The following is a 17,174-nucleotide window of genomic DNA, read 5'->3' as shown; positions in this document are numbered from 1 at the left end:
GCCATACAGTCGGTGATACAGCCCGACAGGATGCTCTCAATTATGCAACTGTAAAAGTTAGCGAGGGTTTTCGTTGACAAGCCACATTTTTTCAGCCTCCTGAGGTTGAAGAGGCGCTGTTGCGCCTTCTTCACCACACTGTCTGTGCATGGACCATTTCAGTTTGTCGGTGATATGAACACAGAGGAACTTAAAACTTTCCACCTTCTCCACTACTCCCTCTGCTGTTTCCTGAAGTCCACGATCATCTCTTTTGTTTTGCTGACATTGAGTGAGAAGTTATTTTCCTGACACCATACTCCGAGGGCCCTCCCCTCCTCCCTGTAGGCTGTCTCGTTGTTGTTGGTAATCAAGCCTACCACTGCAGTGTAGTCTGCAAACTTGATGATTGAGTTGGAGGCGTGCATGGCCACGCAGTCGTGGGTGAACAGGGAGTACAGGAGAGGGCTGAGAACGCACCCTTGTGAGGATCAGCGGGGTGGAGATGTTGTTACCTACCCTCACCACCTGGGGGCGGCCTGTCAGTAAAGTCCAGGACCGAGTTGCACAGGGCGGGGTCGAGACCCAGGGTTTCCAGCTTAGTGATGAGTGTGGAGGGTACAATGGTGTTAAATGCTGAGCTGTAATCGATGAACAGCATTCTTACATAGGTATTCCTCTTGTCTAGATGGGTTAGGGCAGTGTGCAGCGTGAGGTCTGTGGACCTGTTGGGGCGGTAAGCAAATTGGAGTGGGTCTTGGAATTGGGATTGAGGTCAGGGCTTTGTGATGGCCACTCCAATACCTCAACTTTGTTGTCCTGAAGGCATTTTGCCACAACTTTGGAAGTATGCTTGGTGTCATTGTCCATTTGGAAGACCCATTTGCGACCAAGCTTTAACTTCCTGACTGATGTCTTGAGACGTTGCTTCAATATACTGTATCCACTTAATTTTCCTGGCTCATGATGCCATCTATTTTGTGAAGTGCACCAGTCCCTCCTGCAGCAATGCACCCCCACAACATGATGCTGCCACCCCTGTGATTCACGGTTGGGATGGTCTCTTCGGCTTGCAAGCCTGACGCTTTTTCCTCCAAACATAACGATGGTCATTATGGCCAAACAGTTCTATTTTTGTTTCATCAGACCAGAGGACATTTCTCCAAAAAGTAAGATCTTTGTCCCCATGTGCAGATTGGCAACGTAGTCAGGATTTTTTTATGGCAGTTTTGGAGCATTGGCTTCTTCCTTGCTGAGCGGTCTTTCAGGTTATGTCGATATAGTACTTGTTTTACTGTGGCTATGGATACTTTTGTACCTGTTTCCTGCAGCATCTTCACAAGGTCCTTTGCTGTTGTCCTGGGATTGATTTTCACTTTTTGCACCAAAGTACATACATCTCTAAAATACAAATTGCGTCTCCTTCCTGAGCGGTATGACCGCTGTGTGGTCCCATGGTGTTTATACTTGCATACTATTGTTTGTACAGATGAACGTGGTTCCTTAAGGCGTTTGGAAATTGCTCCCAAGGATGAACCAGACTTGTGGAGGTCAACAAAAAAAATTCTGAGGTCTTGGCTGATTTATTTTGATTTCCCCAGGATGTCAAGCAAAGAGGCACTGAGTTTGAAGGTAGGCCTTGAAATACATCCACAGGTACACCTCCAATTGACTCAAATTATGTCAATTCTCCTATCAGAAGATTCTAAAGCCATTACATCATTTTCTGGAATTTTCCAAGCTGTTTAACTTCTTGGAGCACCCATCCCGCTAGCGGGATCATTTTAATCAACTTTCGCTGAATTGCAGAGCACCAAATTCAAATTACAAAAAATATTTAATTTTCATGAAATCACAAGTGCAATATAGCAAAACACAGCTTAGCTTGTTGTTAATCCACCTGGCATGTCAGATTTCAAAAAAGCTTTACATCGATTGCAATCCAAGCGTTTATGTAAGGACATCTCTCTCAGTAGACAAAACATTACAAAAAGGTAGCAGCAAAGTAGATTGGTCACGAAAGTCAGAAAAGCAATCAAATGAATTGCTTACCTTTGATGATCTTTGGATGTTTGCATTCACAAGACTCCCAGTTACACAATAAATGTTCCTTTTGTTCCATAAATATTATTTTTATATCCAAAATACCTCCATTTGGTTGGCGCGTTATGTTCAGTAATCCACAGGCTCAAGCGGTCACGACAGGGCAGACAAAAATTCCAAATAGTATCGGTAAAGTTCATAGAAACATGTCAAATGTTTTTTATAATCAATCCTCAGATTGTTTTTACAATAAATAATAAATAATATTTCAACCGGACCGTAGCTTTTTCAGGAGAGAGAGAAAATGTCTGCTACAAGCTGTTGGCACATGCAAAAGTCTGCTGGCACCCAGCCATCCACTGACGCGATGTGATCATTCTCGCTCATTTTTCAGAATAAAAGCCTGAAAATATGACTAAAGACTGTTCACACCATGTGGAATCTGGTTGATATCCCTTTAAATGGGGGGAAGGCATGCAATGGAACAGGGAGGTTTCAAAATAAGAGGCACTTCCTAGTTGGATTTTCCTTAGGTTTTCTTCTGCAATATCAGTTCTGTTTTACTCACAGACAATATTTTGACCGTTTTGGAAACTTTAGAGTGTTTTCTATCCTAATCTGACAATTATATGCATATTCTAGCTTCTGGGCCTGAGAAACGTTTTTCATCCAAACATCAAAATACTGCCCCCTACACTCAACAGGTTAAAGGCACAGTCAACTCAGTGTATGTAAACTTCTGACCCACTGGAATTGTGATACAGTGAATTATAAGTGAATTAATCTGTCTGTAAAAAAAAATGGAAAAATTACTTGCGTCATGCACAAAGTAGATGTCCTAACCGACTTGCCAAAACTATAGTTTGTTAACTAGAAATCTGTGGAGTGGTTGAAAAATGAGTTTTAATGACTCCAACCTACGTGTATGTAAACTTCTGACTTCAACTGTATATCTTGGTATATATTTCTATTATTTTAATTTCTATTATTGTCATTAGTTTGTTTTGTGGTTGAGGGTTGGGGGGAGGTTGATGGTGATGGCGGAGGTGCTGGGGGTGTCCTATTGAGTGAGAAGGGACCTATTGGGGGGGGGATTCTTCATGGAGGCACATTCAGTCATAGTTTTGTTTATTATATTATTATACATTTTTTAATTATTATTTTTTAACAGTTTACTGTGATTATGGATATGCACTCATGTTGACTTATATTTTAAATTTCTTCTTCGCCCAGAGTACAAATTTTATTTTTATTATTGTTATAATGTCTGGCTAGATTGTAAACTCTCCTTCCAGACTCACATTAACCATCTCCAATACAAAAATCTAGAATCGGCTTCTTATTTCGCAACAAAGCATCCTTCACTCATGCTGCCAAACATACCCTCGTAAAACTGACCATCCTACCGATCTTCGACTTCGGCGACGTCATATATAAAATAGCCTCCAACACTCTACTCAACAAATTGGATGCAGTTTATCACAGTGCCATCCGTTTTGTCACTAAAGCCCCATATATTACCCACCACTGCGACCTGTACTCTCTCGTTGGCAGGCCATCGCTTCATACTCGTCGCCAAACCCACTGGCTCCAGGTCATCTACAAGTCTCTGCTTGGTAAAGCCCCGCCTTATCTCAGCTCACTGGTCACCATAGCAGCACCCACCCATAGCATGCGCTCCAGCAGGTATATCTCACTGGTCACCCCCAAAGTCAATTCCTCCTTTGGCCGCCTTTCCTTCCAGTTCTCTGCTGCCAATGACTGGAACGAACTGCAAAAATCAATGAAGCTGGAGACCCATATCTCCCTCACTAGCTTTAAGCGCCAGCTGTCAGAGCAGCTCACAGATTACTGCATCTGTGCATAGCCCATCTGTAAACAGCCCTTCCAACTACCTCATCCCCATACTGTATTTATTTATTTATCCAGCTCCTTTGCACCCCAGTATCTCTACTTGCACATTCTTCTTCTGCACATCTACCATTCCAGTGTTTAATTGCTATATTGTAATTACTACGCCACCATGGCCTATTTATTGCCTTACTTCCCTTATCTTACCTCATTTGCACTCACTGTATATAGGTTTTTCTTTTTTCTACTGTATTATTGACTATGTTTGTTTCTTCCATGTGTAACTCTGTCGTTGCATGTGTCGAACTGCTTTGCTTTATCTTGGCCAGGTCGCAGTTGTAAATGAGAACATGTTCTCAACTAGCCTACCTGGTTAAATAAAGGTGAAATAAAAACAATAATAATAATAATTTTATTATTACTACTGTACCTACATTCTTGAAAACTAAGACACAAAAAGTGTTAAAAAAAAGTAGAAAAAGCATGATGGGATGGGGGATTGAGAGATGGATAGAGAGAACAGTAGAGGGCTCTGAAAACTATTATTTCTGAAATAACCAATTCCTTTTGTGACTAGAGTCTAATACTTCCTTTGGCACACATCAGAGGGCATGATAGGTCACCAAAAAATATTCTGAAGTGTGCAAATAATCTGTAGGGTCTGTAGAATTTATTTTGTGATTTTCCACGGGGGACTGAAAATCTAAATAACCTGCAACACTTTCTAGCTATAAATTACATATTGGCTCATGGAGCAAAATCTGTTCTAAGTGCCGCAGTAAAAGTATTGTAGGGAATACTCATTAGGGTCTGTAGAATCCATATATGATGTCATTTCATGGGGCTCTGAATAATATGGAGTGTTGCTGGACTTTTACTGTGGTCAAACAGCTTAAAGTGGGTTACCTGGACAATATACGGTACAAAAATAAAAAGGTACAGGAAAGATTATTGATTGTGTGTCCATAAACCAGGGTCCAGTCTACTCACTAGAGTCCCTAGAAAACAAAACAGGTGAGTTTGAAAGAAAAGCTAGGTCACAGGAAGGTTTATGTTGACAAATGAACAGTGAGACACATATCAGCACCATGGACAGCTACACTTTTAGAACGTTATGTTGTCACAATATGTGGTAAATACACTATATATACTAAAGTGTGTGGACACACCTTCAAATTAGTGGATTTGGCTATTTCAGCCACCCCCGTTGCTGACAGGTGTATAAAATCGAGCACACAGCCATGCAATCTCCATAGACAAATATTGGCAGTAGAATGGCCTTACTGAAGAGCTCAGAGACTTTCAATGTGGCACCGTCATATGATGCCACCTTTCCAACAAGTCAGTTCGTCAAATTTCTGCCCTGCTGGAAGCGCATAGCGCGTAAAATGGTCTGTCCTCGGTTGCAACACTCACTACCGAGTTCCAAACTGCCTCTGGAAGCAAGGTCAGCACAATCTGTTCTTTGTCTATTGGACTGCTTCACCATCTGGCAGTCCAATAGACAATATGGGTTTGGCAGATTTCAGGAGAACACTACCTGCCCAAATGCATAGTGACAACTGTAAAGTTGGGTGGAGGAGAAATAATGGTCTGGGGCTGTTTTCGTGGTTCAGGCTAGGCCCCTTAGTCCATTGAAAGGAAATCTTAATGCTACAGCATACAATTACATTTGGACAATTCTGTGCTTCCACTTTGTGGCAACAGGGGAAGGCCCTTTACTATTTCAGCATGACAATGCTCCAGTGCACAGAGCAAGGTCCATACAAAAATGGTTTGTCAAGATCGGTGAGGAAGAACTTGACTGGCCTGCACAGAGCCCTGACCTTAGTGTACGTGGCCCAAAAGCATAGTAATGTGATTTCATATTTTAGTCACTGTAAGACCACACACTGGTAAAGAGAAAATGTTACTACAGTACCTGTCTCAAATAAACTGGGGTGGAAAATACTCAGTTGAGGTTCTACTAACCAAATGTTATCAGTTTTTCAGGGGGGCTGTGTCGAACAGCCTGCTGGTTATTACTACATTTAATCCTGCATGTCATATTAATTCCAAAACAATACATTAATTGACTGTTTTTGTGTTGAACATCAGTTGGAAAAACAAAAAAGGGTGTATAAAGTGACATTCCATACATGACTTTCATGCACTCTCACCTTGCGCGAATGAAAGTGCCAAATACACATTAGCAGGGGATTCATTAAGAAGCCCACTGCTTCAAAGACTGCAACAATGATGGACTGTCATACCTATATTACTGTGACACATTTATTCCATTGATAGTGATTCCATTGCTAGTGACAACAAGATTAAATGAAACAGAAGGGTACAAACAGAGATTGTAAATGACGCTGAGGTTCAAAATTTAATACCTGTGGATAGTTTAAATTAGGGAACGTCAACTGCTCAGAGACGACCCCCAAAATGCACACACTTTTGAGGATAAAGAACCTGCTTCTGATTTTCATCCTGATGTAGCGACGTTCATATGAGGAAGTGTCAGTGGTGCAGCTCAATCAAATCTCAGACACCCAAGATATCAGCCTGGTCTCATAGACTAGACGTAACATTAACATCTGCACACTGAAACTTGTATATGTTACCTTTGATATGGTTACATAAGACAGATGGTTACTTAAGGCAAAAACTAAATTGTGTGCCTGGTCGGGATGAATGGGTTGGCGTATAACGCAAATGTCCAGCAACCCAACGGTTGCGAGGTCGAAGCTCATCACGGACAACTTTTATTTGATCTAATTAGCAACTTTTCAAGTACTTAATAATTTGTAGCAACTTTGAAACTATTTAGCATGTTAGCTAACCCTTATAGCTAACAATCAATCAATCAATGAAATTAATTTATAAAGCCCTTTTTACATCAGCTGATGTCACTAAGTGCTGTACAGAAACTCAGCCTAAAACCCCAAACAGCAAGCAATGCAGATGTAGAAGCACGGTGGCTAGGAAAAACTCCCTAGAAAGACCAGAACCTAGGAAGAAACTAAGAGAGGAACCAGGCTATGAGGGGTGGCCAGTCCTCTTCTGGCTATGCCAGGTGGAGATTATAACAGGACATGGCCAAGATGTTCAAACGTTCATAGATGACCAGCAGGGTCAGATAATAATAATAATCACAGTGGTTGTAGAGGGTGCAACAGGTCAGCACCTCAGGAGTAAATGTCAGTTGGCTTTTCATAGCCAATCATTCAGAGTTAGAGACAGCAGGTGCGGTAGAGAGAGAGTCCAAAACAGCAGGTCCAGGACAAGGTAGCACATCCAGTGAACAGGTCAGGGTTCCATAGCCGCAGGCAGAACAGTTGAAACTGGAGCAGCAGCATGACCAGGTGTACTGGGGACAGCAAGGAGTCATCAGACCAGGTAGTCCTGAGGCATGGTCCTAGGGCTCAGGTCCTCCAAGAGAAGAGAGAAAGAGAGAGAAAAGTACAGAGAGAGATAATTAGAGGGAGCATACTTAAATTCACACAGGACTCCGGATAAGCCCCCCTAAACATAAACTATTGCAGCATAAATACTGGAGGCTGAGACAGGAGGGGTCGGGAGACACTGTGGCCATGTCCGACAATACCCCCGGACAGGGCCAAACAGGCAGGATATAACCCCACCACTTTGCCAAAGCACAGCCCCCACACCACTAGAGGGATATCTTCAACCACCAACCTACTACCCTGAGACAAGGCCGAGTATAGCCCACGAAGATCTCCCCCACGGCACGAACCCGAGAGGGGCGCCAACCCGGACAGGAAGATCACGTCAGTGACTCAACCCACTCAAGTGATGCCCCCTCCTAGGGACGGCATGGAAGAGCACCAGTAAGCCAGTGACTCAGTCCCCGTAATAGGGTTAGAGGCAGAGAATCCCAGTGGCAAGAGGGGAACTGGCCAGGCAGAGACAGCAAGGGTGGTTTGTCGCTCCAGTGCCTTTCCGTTCACCTTCACACCCCTGGGCCTACTGAAGCACCTACTGAAGAGATGAGTCTTCAATAAAGACTTATAGGTCGAGACCGAGTCTGTGTCTCTCACATGGATACGCAGACCATTCCATAAAAATGGAGCTCTATATGAGAAAGCCCTGCCTCCAGCTGTTTGCTTAGAAATTCTAGGGACTGTAAGGAGGCCTGCGTCTTGTGACCATAGCATACGTGTAGGTATGTACGGCAGGACCAAATCAGAAAGAAAAGTAGGAGCAAGCCCATGTAATGCTTTGTAGGTTAGCAGTAAAACCTTGAAAACAGCCCTAGCCTTAACAGGAAGCCAGTGTTAAGAGGCTAGCACTGAAGTAATACAATGACATTTTTGGGTTCTAACCCTTCCCCTAACCCTAACCTTAATATAACTCCTTAACTTAACCCTAACCTTAACTCTAACCCCTAGCCTAGCTAATATTAGCCAGCTAGCTTACGTTAGCCACCTAGCTAGAATTCGTAACATATTGCACATTTTGCAAATTCATAACATATAATACAAATTGTAATTCTTAACATATCATACGAAATGGGTGATGGACATCCACAAATGAATACATACCATATGAAATGTAACATATACTAAATGGAGTGTCTTGGGTTTACATACAGAATAATACGAAATGCTCTGAGACCAGGCCGATTGACACCATACAGATTCTACAGACCCTACTGAGTAATCCCTATCTCACTTTTACATCGGGACAAAGAACAGTTTTTTCTCTATAAGCCAATATGTAATGCATATACTGTGATTTGTGTGAGAATATGAATATGATATATTACCATTAGAATGAAAGGCGTGTAGGAAAACTAACAACGCTGCTCTAACAAATAGAATAACTCCTCTGTGCTTGGAATGGAATCCCTTATGCTAGCTAGCCCTTTATCGTGTTCCATTACATTACACATACGAGTCATTGGTTGAAGGCGTCTTCTGTATGGGGAGTTTAAGAGCCTCAACGCTCGGTCTGAACGGTCTGAGCATATGGACCATATCTTTCATATCAGTGAGAAATCTTTTTTTTTTTAAAGAAAAGGATAAATTGATACATACTTTATAGGGTCAGGGTTCCTACTCTCCCATATTTCCATGTTACAACACTTGTTTACAGAAAACAGGTGGAAGACAGAGTGGACTACCTGTGCTAATTAGCTATCTGCATCTCCTGACACCTGTGTAAACGGAAGACGGACGTCACAAAGGTGTTGTCATTGAAAACCGAGGACCAAGTTTTGGAAACCCTGCTCTAAAAGATACCTCTTCTTCTCTGGTCGTCATTCAGATCAGACCCTCGTAGACTAATCTAGTCTCCCTCTAGTTTTAATCATGGAACAGACCTATCTGGACTTGCTACTGTTGGAATACCAGCTGTAATATCAGTGTCATAAGACCTGGGGAAGAAGTGGCTGGCTGGCTGGCTGGAATGTTGGAGTTTGCTACATGAGAGACAGGCTGGTTTTGTTTCAGCATCCCCAGCAGCTGTGTGTGTGGGTGTGTGTGCCCATCTCTTGTCACCACAGCCCATGCAGACCGTGGACCAGTGTTACCTGATAGCCCCAGACCAGCCAGCACCTGGCCTCTCTGCCCGGCTCCAATATTTGTATGTGAGTTATAGGCTCCCGTGTAACCATTCATGTCCATAAAATACATTCATATCGACTAGAGAGTAAGAAATACATATTATATTTCATAGCTGCACTGTAGAGAAATATGAATGAAACATTTGTCAATTTCTCCAACCATTTGCCCTTACACATTCCTGTAGTATCGGTGTCTGGTGAGTAGCATCCATTCAAACAGGAGATGATTGACTCTTTTTAACTGTATCCCCCAGTGGAAGCCTTTTGTGCATTCTCCTCAGAGTTTAAGTGTGAGAGGGATGCGTTAGCGGACATGATAGAAGAGCTCAAGTGGAGCGATGTGTTTGGATGTCAGTGGAGGGGACTGAGCATTTGCAGAAACAGCTTCACAGGAGCACAGCTGGTTGGCTGGCTGCAGAAGTTAGGGGCATGGGTAAGTCCTCCTGCAGTCATGGAAAGAAACATTCCTAGAATCTAAACACAGATTCTAATTCTATTCTATGATTCTTACTCTATGGTTCAAATTCTCAGACTCTGGCAGAGAGAACTAAGGTGTGTGAGACTGGGCAGGTGTTACTGGACAAGAAGTACATGGTGGGCATGGCCAAGGCAGGGGTTTGGAATGAGTGACAGGCTGTACAAGCTGATGGAACATGACCCTCACTCAGCCATGAATGCAGGACAGACTGCTGCATGCTCCCCTTTACAGGGTAGGTAGGACTCCCTCTTGAGAGTCTGGTTGTCCTCAAGGTTTCTTCCTACTAGGGAGATTTTCCTTGGCACTGCCACTTGTGCTTGCTCTTAGGTTGTTTGGGTGCTTTCAGATAAATCCCACTTGGAGCTTCTCTTTTTCTAGTTATACACACAAGTGTGTGTGTCTCTGGCATTGAATGAGTCTGGCATTTCTGCATGCCTCTTCTTGTCTTGCATTAGAAAATAACTTCTGGAACAAACTGCCTTTAATGATAGAAATACAATTCCATACACACAAAAGCTTATTTCTGTCAAATGTTGTGCACAAATTGTTTACTTCCCTGTTAGTGAACATTTATCCTTTGCAAAGATAATTAATCCACCTGACAGGTGTGGCATATCAAGAAGCTGATAAAACAGCATGATCATTACACATTTGCACCTTGGGCTGGGGGCAATTAAAAGGCTATTCTAAAATATGCCGTTTTGTCACACAAAACAATGCCACATATGTCTCAAGTGTTGATGGAGTGTGCAATTGGCATGCCGAATGCAGGAATATTCACCAGAACTGTTGCCAGAGAATTGAATGTTCATTTCTCTACCATAAGCCGCTTCCAACGTCATTTCAGAGAATTTGGAAGTACGTCCAACCGCCTCACAACCGCAGACCACGTGCAGGCGTTGTGTGGGAAAGCGGTTTGCTGATGTCAACTTTGTGAACAGAGTGCCCCATGGTGGGGGTGGGGTTACGGTATGGGCAGACATAAACTATACACAACAAACACAATAAAATTTTATCGATGGCAATTTGAATGCACAGAGATACCTTGAGGAGATCCTGGAGGCTCATTGTTGTGCCATTCATTTGCCGCCAGTGTCAATGGTGTATTATAGGCGAAGTCAGGTGCAGGAGAGCAGAGTATAATGAACAGGCACACTTTTATTATAGTTCCAAAAACGAGAGCACTACATAAATCAAACGCGCTCAAAAAACAGAACATAAAAGTAAAGAGTGTAAACTAACACCACATAACATGAAACAATTACACATAAAACATGATGGGAAAAACAGAGGGTTAAATACAAGTAGAATGATTGGGGAAATGAAAACCGGGTGTGTATGGAACAAGACAAAACAAATGGATATATGAAAAATGGAGCGCCGATGGCTAGAAAGCGGTGACGTCGATCGCCGAACAAGGAGAGGAGCCCACTTCGGCGGAAGTCGGGACAGCCGGCACCTCATATTTCAGCATGATAATGCACGGCCCCATGTCGCAAGGCTCTGTACACAATTCCTGGAAGCTGAAAATGTCCCAGTTCTTCCATGTCCTGCATACTCACCAGGCATGTCACCCATTGAGCAATTTTGGTATGCTCTGGATTGACGTGTATGACAGCGTGTTCCAGTTCCCGCCAACATCCAGCAACTTTGCACAGCCATTGAAATTGAGTGGGACAATATTCCACAGGCCACAATCAACAGCCTGATCAACTCTATGAGGCAAATGGTGGTCACATGAGGCAAATGGTGGTCACACCAGATACTGACTGGCCTTCTGATCCACGCCAATATCTGTGACCAACATGTGTATATCTGTATTTCCAGTCATGTGAAATCCATAGATTAGGGCCGAATGAATTTATTTAAATTGACTGATTTCCTTATGTGAATTGTAACTCAGCAAAATCTTTGAAGTTGTTGCATGTTGCATTTCTATTTTTATTCAATATAGATGTCTCTTCTTTCTCAACTGCTGAGTTGTCTGCCATTCTGAGGGATAAGTTCCTGAAGTTTTCAAAGTGTCTCTCTGCTGACGGAAAGTTAACAGGCACACTGAACAAACTGAACCATCAAGTACAACACATTTATTATGAGATGACAGTTTTGCCCTAATAGGTGTATGTCCATTCAGTGTGTGGACTACAAGACCATGTCCCGGAGCCCAGTGTTTGAGTGCTACTGTGATTTGGCTGTTCAGCTACAGAGAGTAAAGCTGCTATCTCTGACCAGAGAGGAGAAACTAGCCTTCTTCATCAACACCTACAATGCTCTGGTCATCCTCCGGCTGGGAGCCATGTGTGGCAGAGATCCAGGGTAAGAGAACCATCTAGGATTGTGTGAAAGACAACAAATAATACTCTGTAAAGCAATGACATTTATTTGTTCCTGTGTGTTGTTTGCAGTTCTTTATCTACGTGAGCTGCCTGATCGGGGGAGAGGTGTTCACGCTGCAGGACATAGAGAACAGAGTTTTGAGGGGGAACAGAAATGGCGTCGCACGGCTTCTCAGGCCCTTCTCTAAGACTGAGCCTCGCTTACAGGTACACTACTCATCTGGACAGAATAAACTGCTCAACTCATTATCATTCCTCTGGCAACATTTATTTATCTGATTTATTGGTGAAATGTGTTTTTCTAGGAACAATCTGTGGCAGTGGTTGGTGATTGTGGTTGTTCTCTGCTTGTCCACTAGGTGGCTCTCCCAGACACTGAGCCTCTAATCCATCTGGCTCTGAATTGTGAAGCTAAAGACTGTCCACCCATCAAAACATAGACTCCACAGGTAACACACTGGGGTTTTACACTGCAAATACTGTAAATGTAGTGGCACAGATGAATTTGTTTTAAAGACCAGGGTCAGTATTTTCTGTGAATGGAGTTGTGTGAGTAAAGCCACATGGCGTCCTCTATGACAAATCAGGACATCGATAGTCAGCTGCGCATGGCAGCCGAGGCCTTCCTGGAGATCGATGACGTCTATGTGGTAGATTCTGGGAAGTGAGCGGTTAGTCTCAGACAGTCTCAAGTGGTACAAGGCAGACTTCGGAGACACGGATGAGAAGGCACCTCAACACTGACCTTTCACCTTTAACTGGACAGTCTCTTATCTCCTGTCCTAACCCAGCTTTGCCCCGTCTCTCCTTCAGCTGTTGAAATGGATCCTGGAGCACATGGGGAGTCTTCTAAGTGGTCCAGCCTTCAGAGTGTCCTCTCCTGGGAAGATCAAAGTCACCTACTGTACCTGTCCTAAAACTGGAGCACCAACAGCTTTCACTAAGGCAGAGCAACAAGTCATAGAAACACACAGCAACACAGAAAAACACAAAGTTAAGCCTGCAGACACTTCTATCCTCAGTAAAGAGGTCTGTGTGTCAAGCCCTAATCCTTTCTTCCTGTTTCTCCCCCTCTGCACTTCTACACTATGTGAACCTACAGTGCATTCTGAAAGTATTCAGACCCCTTGACTTTTTCCACATTTTGTTACGTTACAGCCTTATTCTACAATTAATTTATAAACATTTTGTGCCTCATAATGAACACATAATACCCCATAATGACAAAGCTAAAACAGGTTTTACAAAGTTATAAGAATATCACATTTACATAAGTATTCAGACCCTTTACTCAGTACTTTGTTGATGCACCTTTGGCAGCGAATACAGCCTTGAGTATTCCTTGGTATAACTCTACAAGCTTGGCACACCTGTATTTGGGGAGTTTCTCCCATTCTTCTCTCCAGATCCTCTCAAACTCTGTTAGGGTGGATGGGGAATGTCACTGCACAGCTATTAACAAGTCTCTCCAATGTTGTGACGTGACTACCATTAAATGTGATGACGGCTATTTCATCAAATCAATGAACTATGTTTATTTATTATGTGATTAAATTTATCATGTAACAATTAACTCATTAGTAACTTGGGACACCACGGAAAAAGTTTGTTTAATGAGTTACCATTTCCTGAATTAACTCAAGAATATATCGTTTTTATACCAGTCATCCATTAATCATTATTACCTCATATCAGTCTCATTCTGAAAGTTGTTGACTTCATAAATGTGCACGAAACCTAGTCTAAATGATGATTCAGCGATGCACAAATTGGCTTAATTATTTATTTACTAACTAACTAAATAATCACACAGAAATACATAAACACACAGCATAGGTTGAATTGATTACTAACATAATGCAATGAAAAATCCCTAGTGGACTAACCCGATATGATGGCTCGTTACACAATGAAAGTCTCCGAGTGTTCGTTAGACTGAATACATCAGCGGTACTCAAGCGGTTGTCTTGGTTGAGTTTACTAGACTAAAGTACTGAAACAGCTGCAGACTGAATGATCCGATGCAGTCTTTATCTTCTTCACTCAACAGTTTGAGTATTACCATTTTCTGGTCTGTTAGTTTTAAACCATTTCAGCGTATTTAGCTCGCGCTGCAAGTATACCAGTCTTGTAGTTTCAAACCATTTTAACATGTAGCCACCGCTCTACACTTTCTGGTCTGGTATGGTAATTCCTTGGCGAGTCCTTTTAAGCACTCTCCTTGGAGGGCGGTTCCCATCACGTTGCCAAAATGTCTATACCTGCGTGGTCACTGACTCAGCAAAAACATACATGAAAAACAAATATCTTATATAGAAGGCTAAAATCACATTTCATCTTCTAGTTGCATATTTATTCATATAAGTTTTACAACATTTAAATGTAAATCTGATAACTGGGACGTATATTTTCAGAGTTACAGTTATTTACCGTCCTTAATGATATCAGAAAACAAACTTTTGACAGGATTTATTGTTTGGATCTCAACCAACCATTCCAGACGTTTGTATTTGAAAACTAATGTTCCAATGCCAAATCCTTCTACACACATCAGATTCCGTTGTTCAGTACTGCAGGTCCAGAGAGAGTTTACGACTGGTTGTTAAAGTCATAAGACTGGCCCACTTCCCCTCTTCCTCTCTGGTGGGTGAGAGGGGGGGACTCTCTATGATCCTCAACCAGGAAGGAAGGTCATGACACCAGAGATGTTCGATCGGTTCAAGTCCAGGCTCTGGCTGGGCCACTCAAGGACATTCAGAGACTTTTCCCAAAGCCACTCCTGTGTTGTCTTGGCTGTGTGCTTGTGGGTTGTTGTCCTGTTGGATAGTAAACCTTCGTCCCAGTCTGAGGTCCTGTGCACTCTGGCGCAGGTTTTCATCAAGAATCTCTCTGTGTGTTGCCTTGATCCTGACTAGTCCCCCAGTCCCTGCCACTGAAAAACATCCCCACAGCATGATGCTGACACCACCATGCTTCACCGTAGAGAGGATGCCAGGTTTCCTCCAGACGTGACGCTTGGCATTCGGGCCAAAGAGTTCAATCTTGGTTTCATCAGACCAGAGAATCTTGTTTCTCATGGTCTGAGAGTCCTTTAGGTGCCTTTTGGTAAACTCCAAGCGGGCTGTCATGTGCCTTTAACTGAGGAGTCGCTTCCGCCTGGCCCGTCTACCTAAAAGGCTTGATTGGTGGAGTACTGCAGATATGGTTGTCCTTCTGGAAATTTCTCCCATCTCCACAGAGGAACTCTGGAGCTCTGTCAGCGCCACCGGAGGAGAAGGTGCCGGAGAGGTCTTCTAGTGAGGCTTCGGGTGCATGCACACCACCCACAGCTTCCGAGTATATTACTCGCTAATGTCCAGTCCCTAGTTAACAAAGTCGACAAAATTAGGGCAAGAGTTGCTTTCCAAAGAGATATCCGGGATTGTAACATACTCTGTTTTACGGAAACATGGCTAGCTTGGGACATGCTGTCGGAGTCAGTACAGCCAACAGGATTTTCAGTGCATCGCGCCGACAGGAATAAACATCTCTCCGGTAAGAAGAAGGGAGGGGTGTATGTTTCATGATTAACGACTCATGGTGTAATTGTAACAACACACAAGAATTCAAGTCCTTTTGTTCACCTGACCTAGAATTCCTCACAATCAAATGCCGACCGTATTATCTCCCAAGAGAACTCTCCTCCTTTATTGTCACAGTCGTGTATATCCCCCCGCAAGTGGATTCCAAGACGGCCATCAAGGAACTTCACTGGACTTTAGCAAACCGGAAACCACATATCCTGAGGCTGCAATTATTTTAGCTGGGGATTTTAACAAAGCTAATTTGAGAACAAGGCTACCTAAATTCTATCAGCATATCGACTGCAGTACATGAGCGAGTAACACGCTTGACCATTGCTACTCTAATTTCCGCAATGAATACAAAGCCCTCCCCCGCCTTCCTTTTGGCAAATCTGACCGTGACCATGAAACTTAAATAGGAAGCGCCCGTGCTTAGGTCTATCCAACGCTGGTCTGACCAATTGGATTCCATGCTTCATGATTGCCTCGATCACATGGACTGGGATATGTTCCAGGTAGCCCCAGATAACAACATTGATGTATACGCTGACTCTGTGAGTGAGTTTATAAGGAAGTGTATAGGAGATGTTGTACCCACTGTGACCATTAAAACCTTCCCTAACCAGAAACCGTGGATTGATGGCAGCATTCACGCAAACTGAAAGCACTTACCGACACATTTAATTAGGGCATGTTGACTGGAAATATGGTCGAATACAAACAGTGTAGTTATTCCCTCCATAAGGCAATCAAACAAGCAAAGTGTCCGTATAGAGACAAAGTGGAGTCGCAATTCCACGACTCAAACATGAGACGTATGTGGCAGGGTCTACAGACAATCACAGATTACAAAAAGAAAAACAGCCCCGTCGCCGACATCGACGTCTTGCTTTCAGACAAATTAAACAGCTTTTTTGCTCGCTTTGAGGTTAATACAGTGCCACCGACACGAACTTCTACCAAAGACTGTGGGCACTCCTTCTTCGTGGCCGACGTGAGTAAAACATTTAAACGTATTAACCCTCGCAAGGCTGACGGCCCAGACAGCATCCCTAACTGCGTCCTCAGAGCATGGGCAGACCAGGTGGTGAAGGTAGTAACAACATCTCCACTCCGCTGATCCTCAACACTGGAGCCCCACAAGGGTGTGTTCTCAGCCCCCTCCTGTAATCCTTGACCACGACTGCAGGGCCATGCACGCCTCCAACTCAATCATCAAGTTTGCAGACGACACAACAGTGGTAGGATTGATTGCCAAGAACGACGAGAGAGCCTACAGGGAGGAGATGAGTGCCCTCCGAGTGTGGTGTCAGGAAAATAACCTCTCACTCAATGTCAGCAAAACAAAATAGATG

This window comes from Oncorhynchus tshawytscha, linkage group LG26, assembly GCF_018296145.1.
Source record: "Oncorhynchus tshawytscha isolate Ot180627B linkage group LG26, Otsh_v2.0, whole genome shotgun sequence".
NCBI lineage: Eukaryota > Metazoa > Chordata > Actinopteri > Salmoniformes > Salmonidae > Oncorhynchus > Oncorhynchus tshawytscha.
This window is presented reverse-complemented; position numbering follows the sequence as displayed.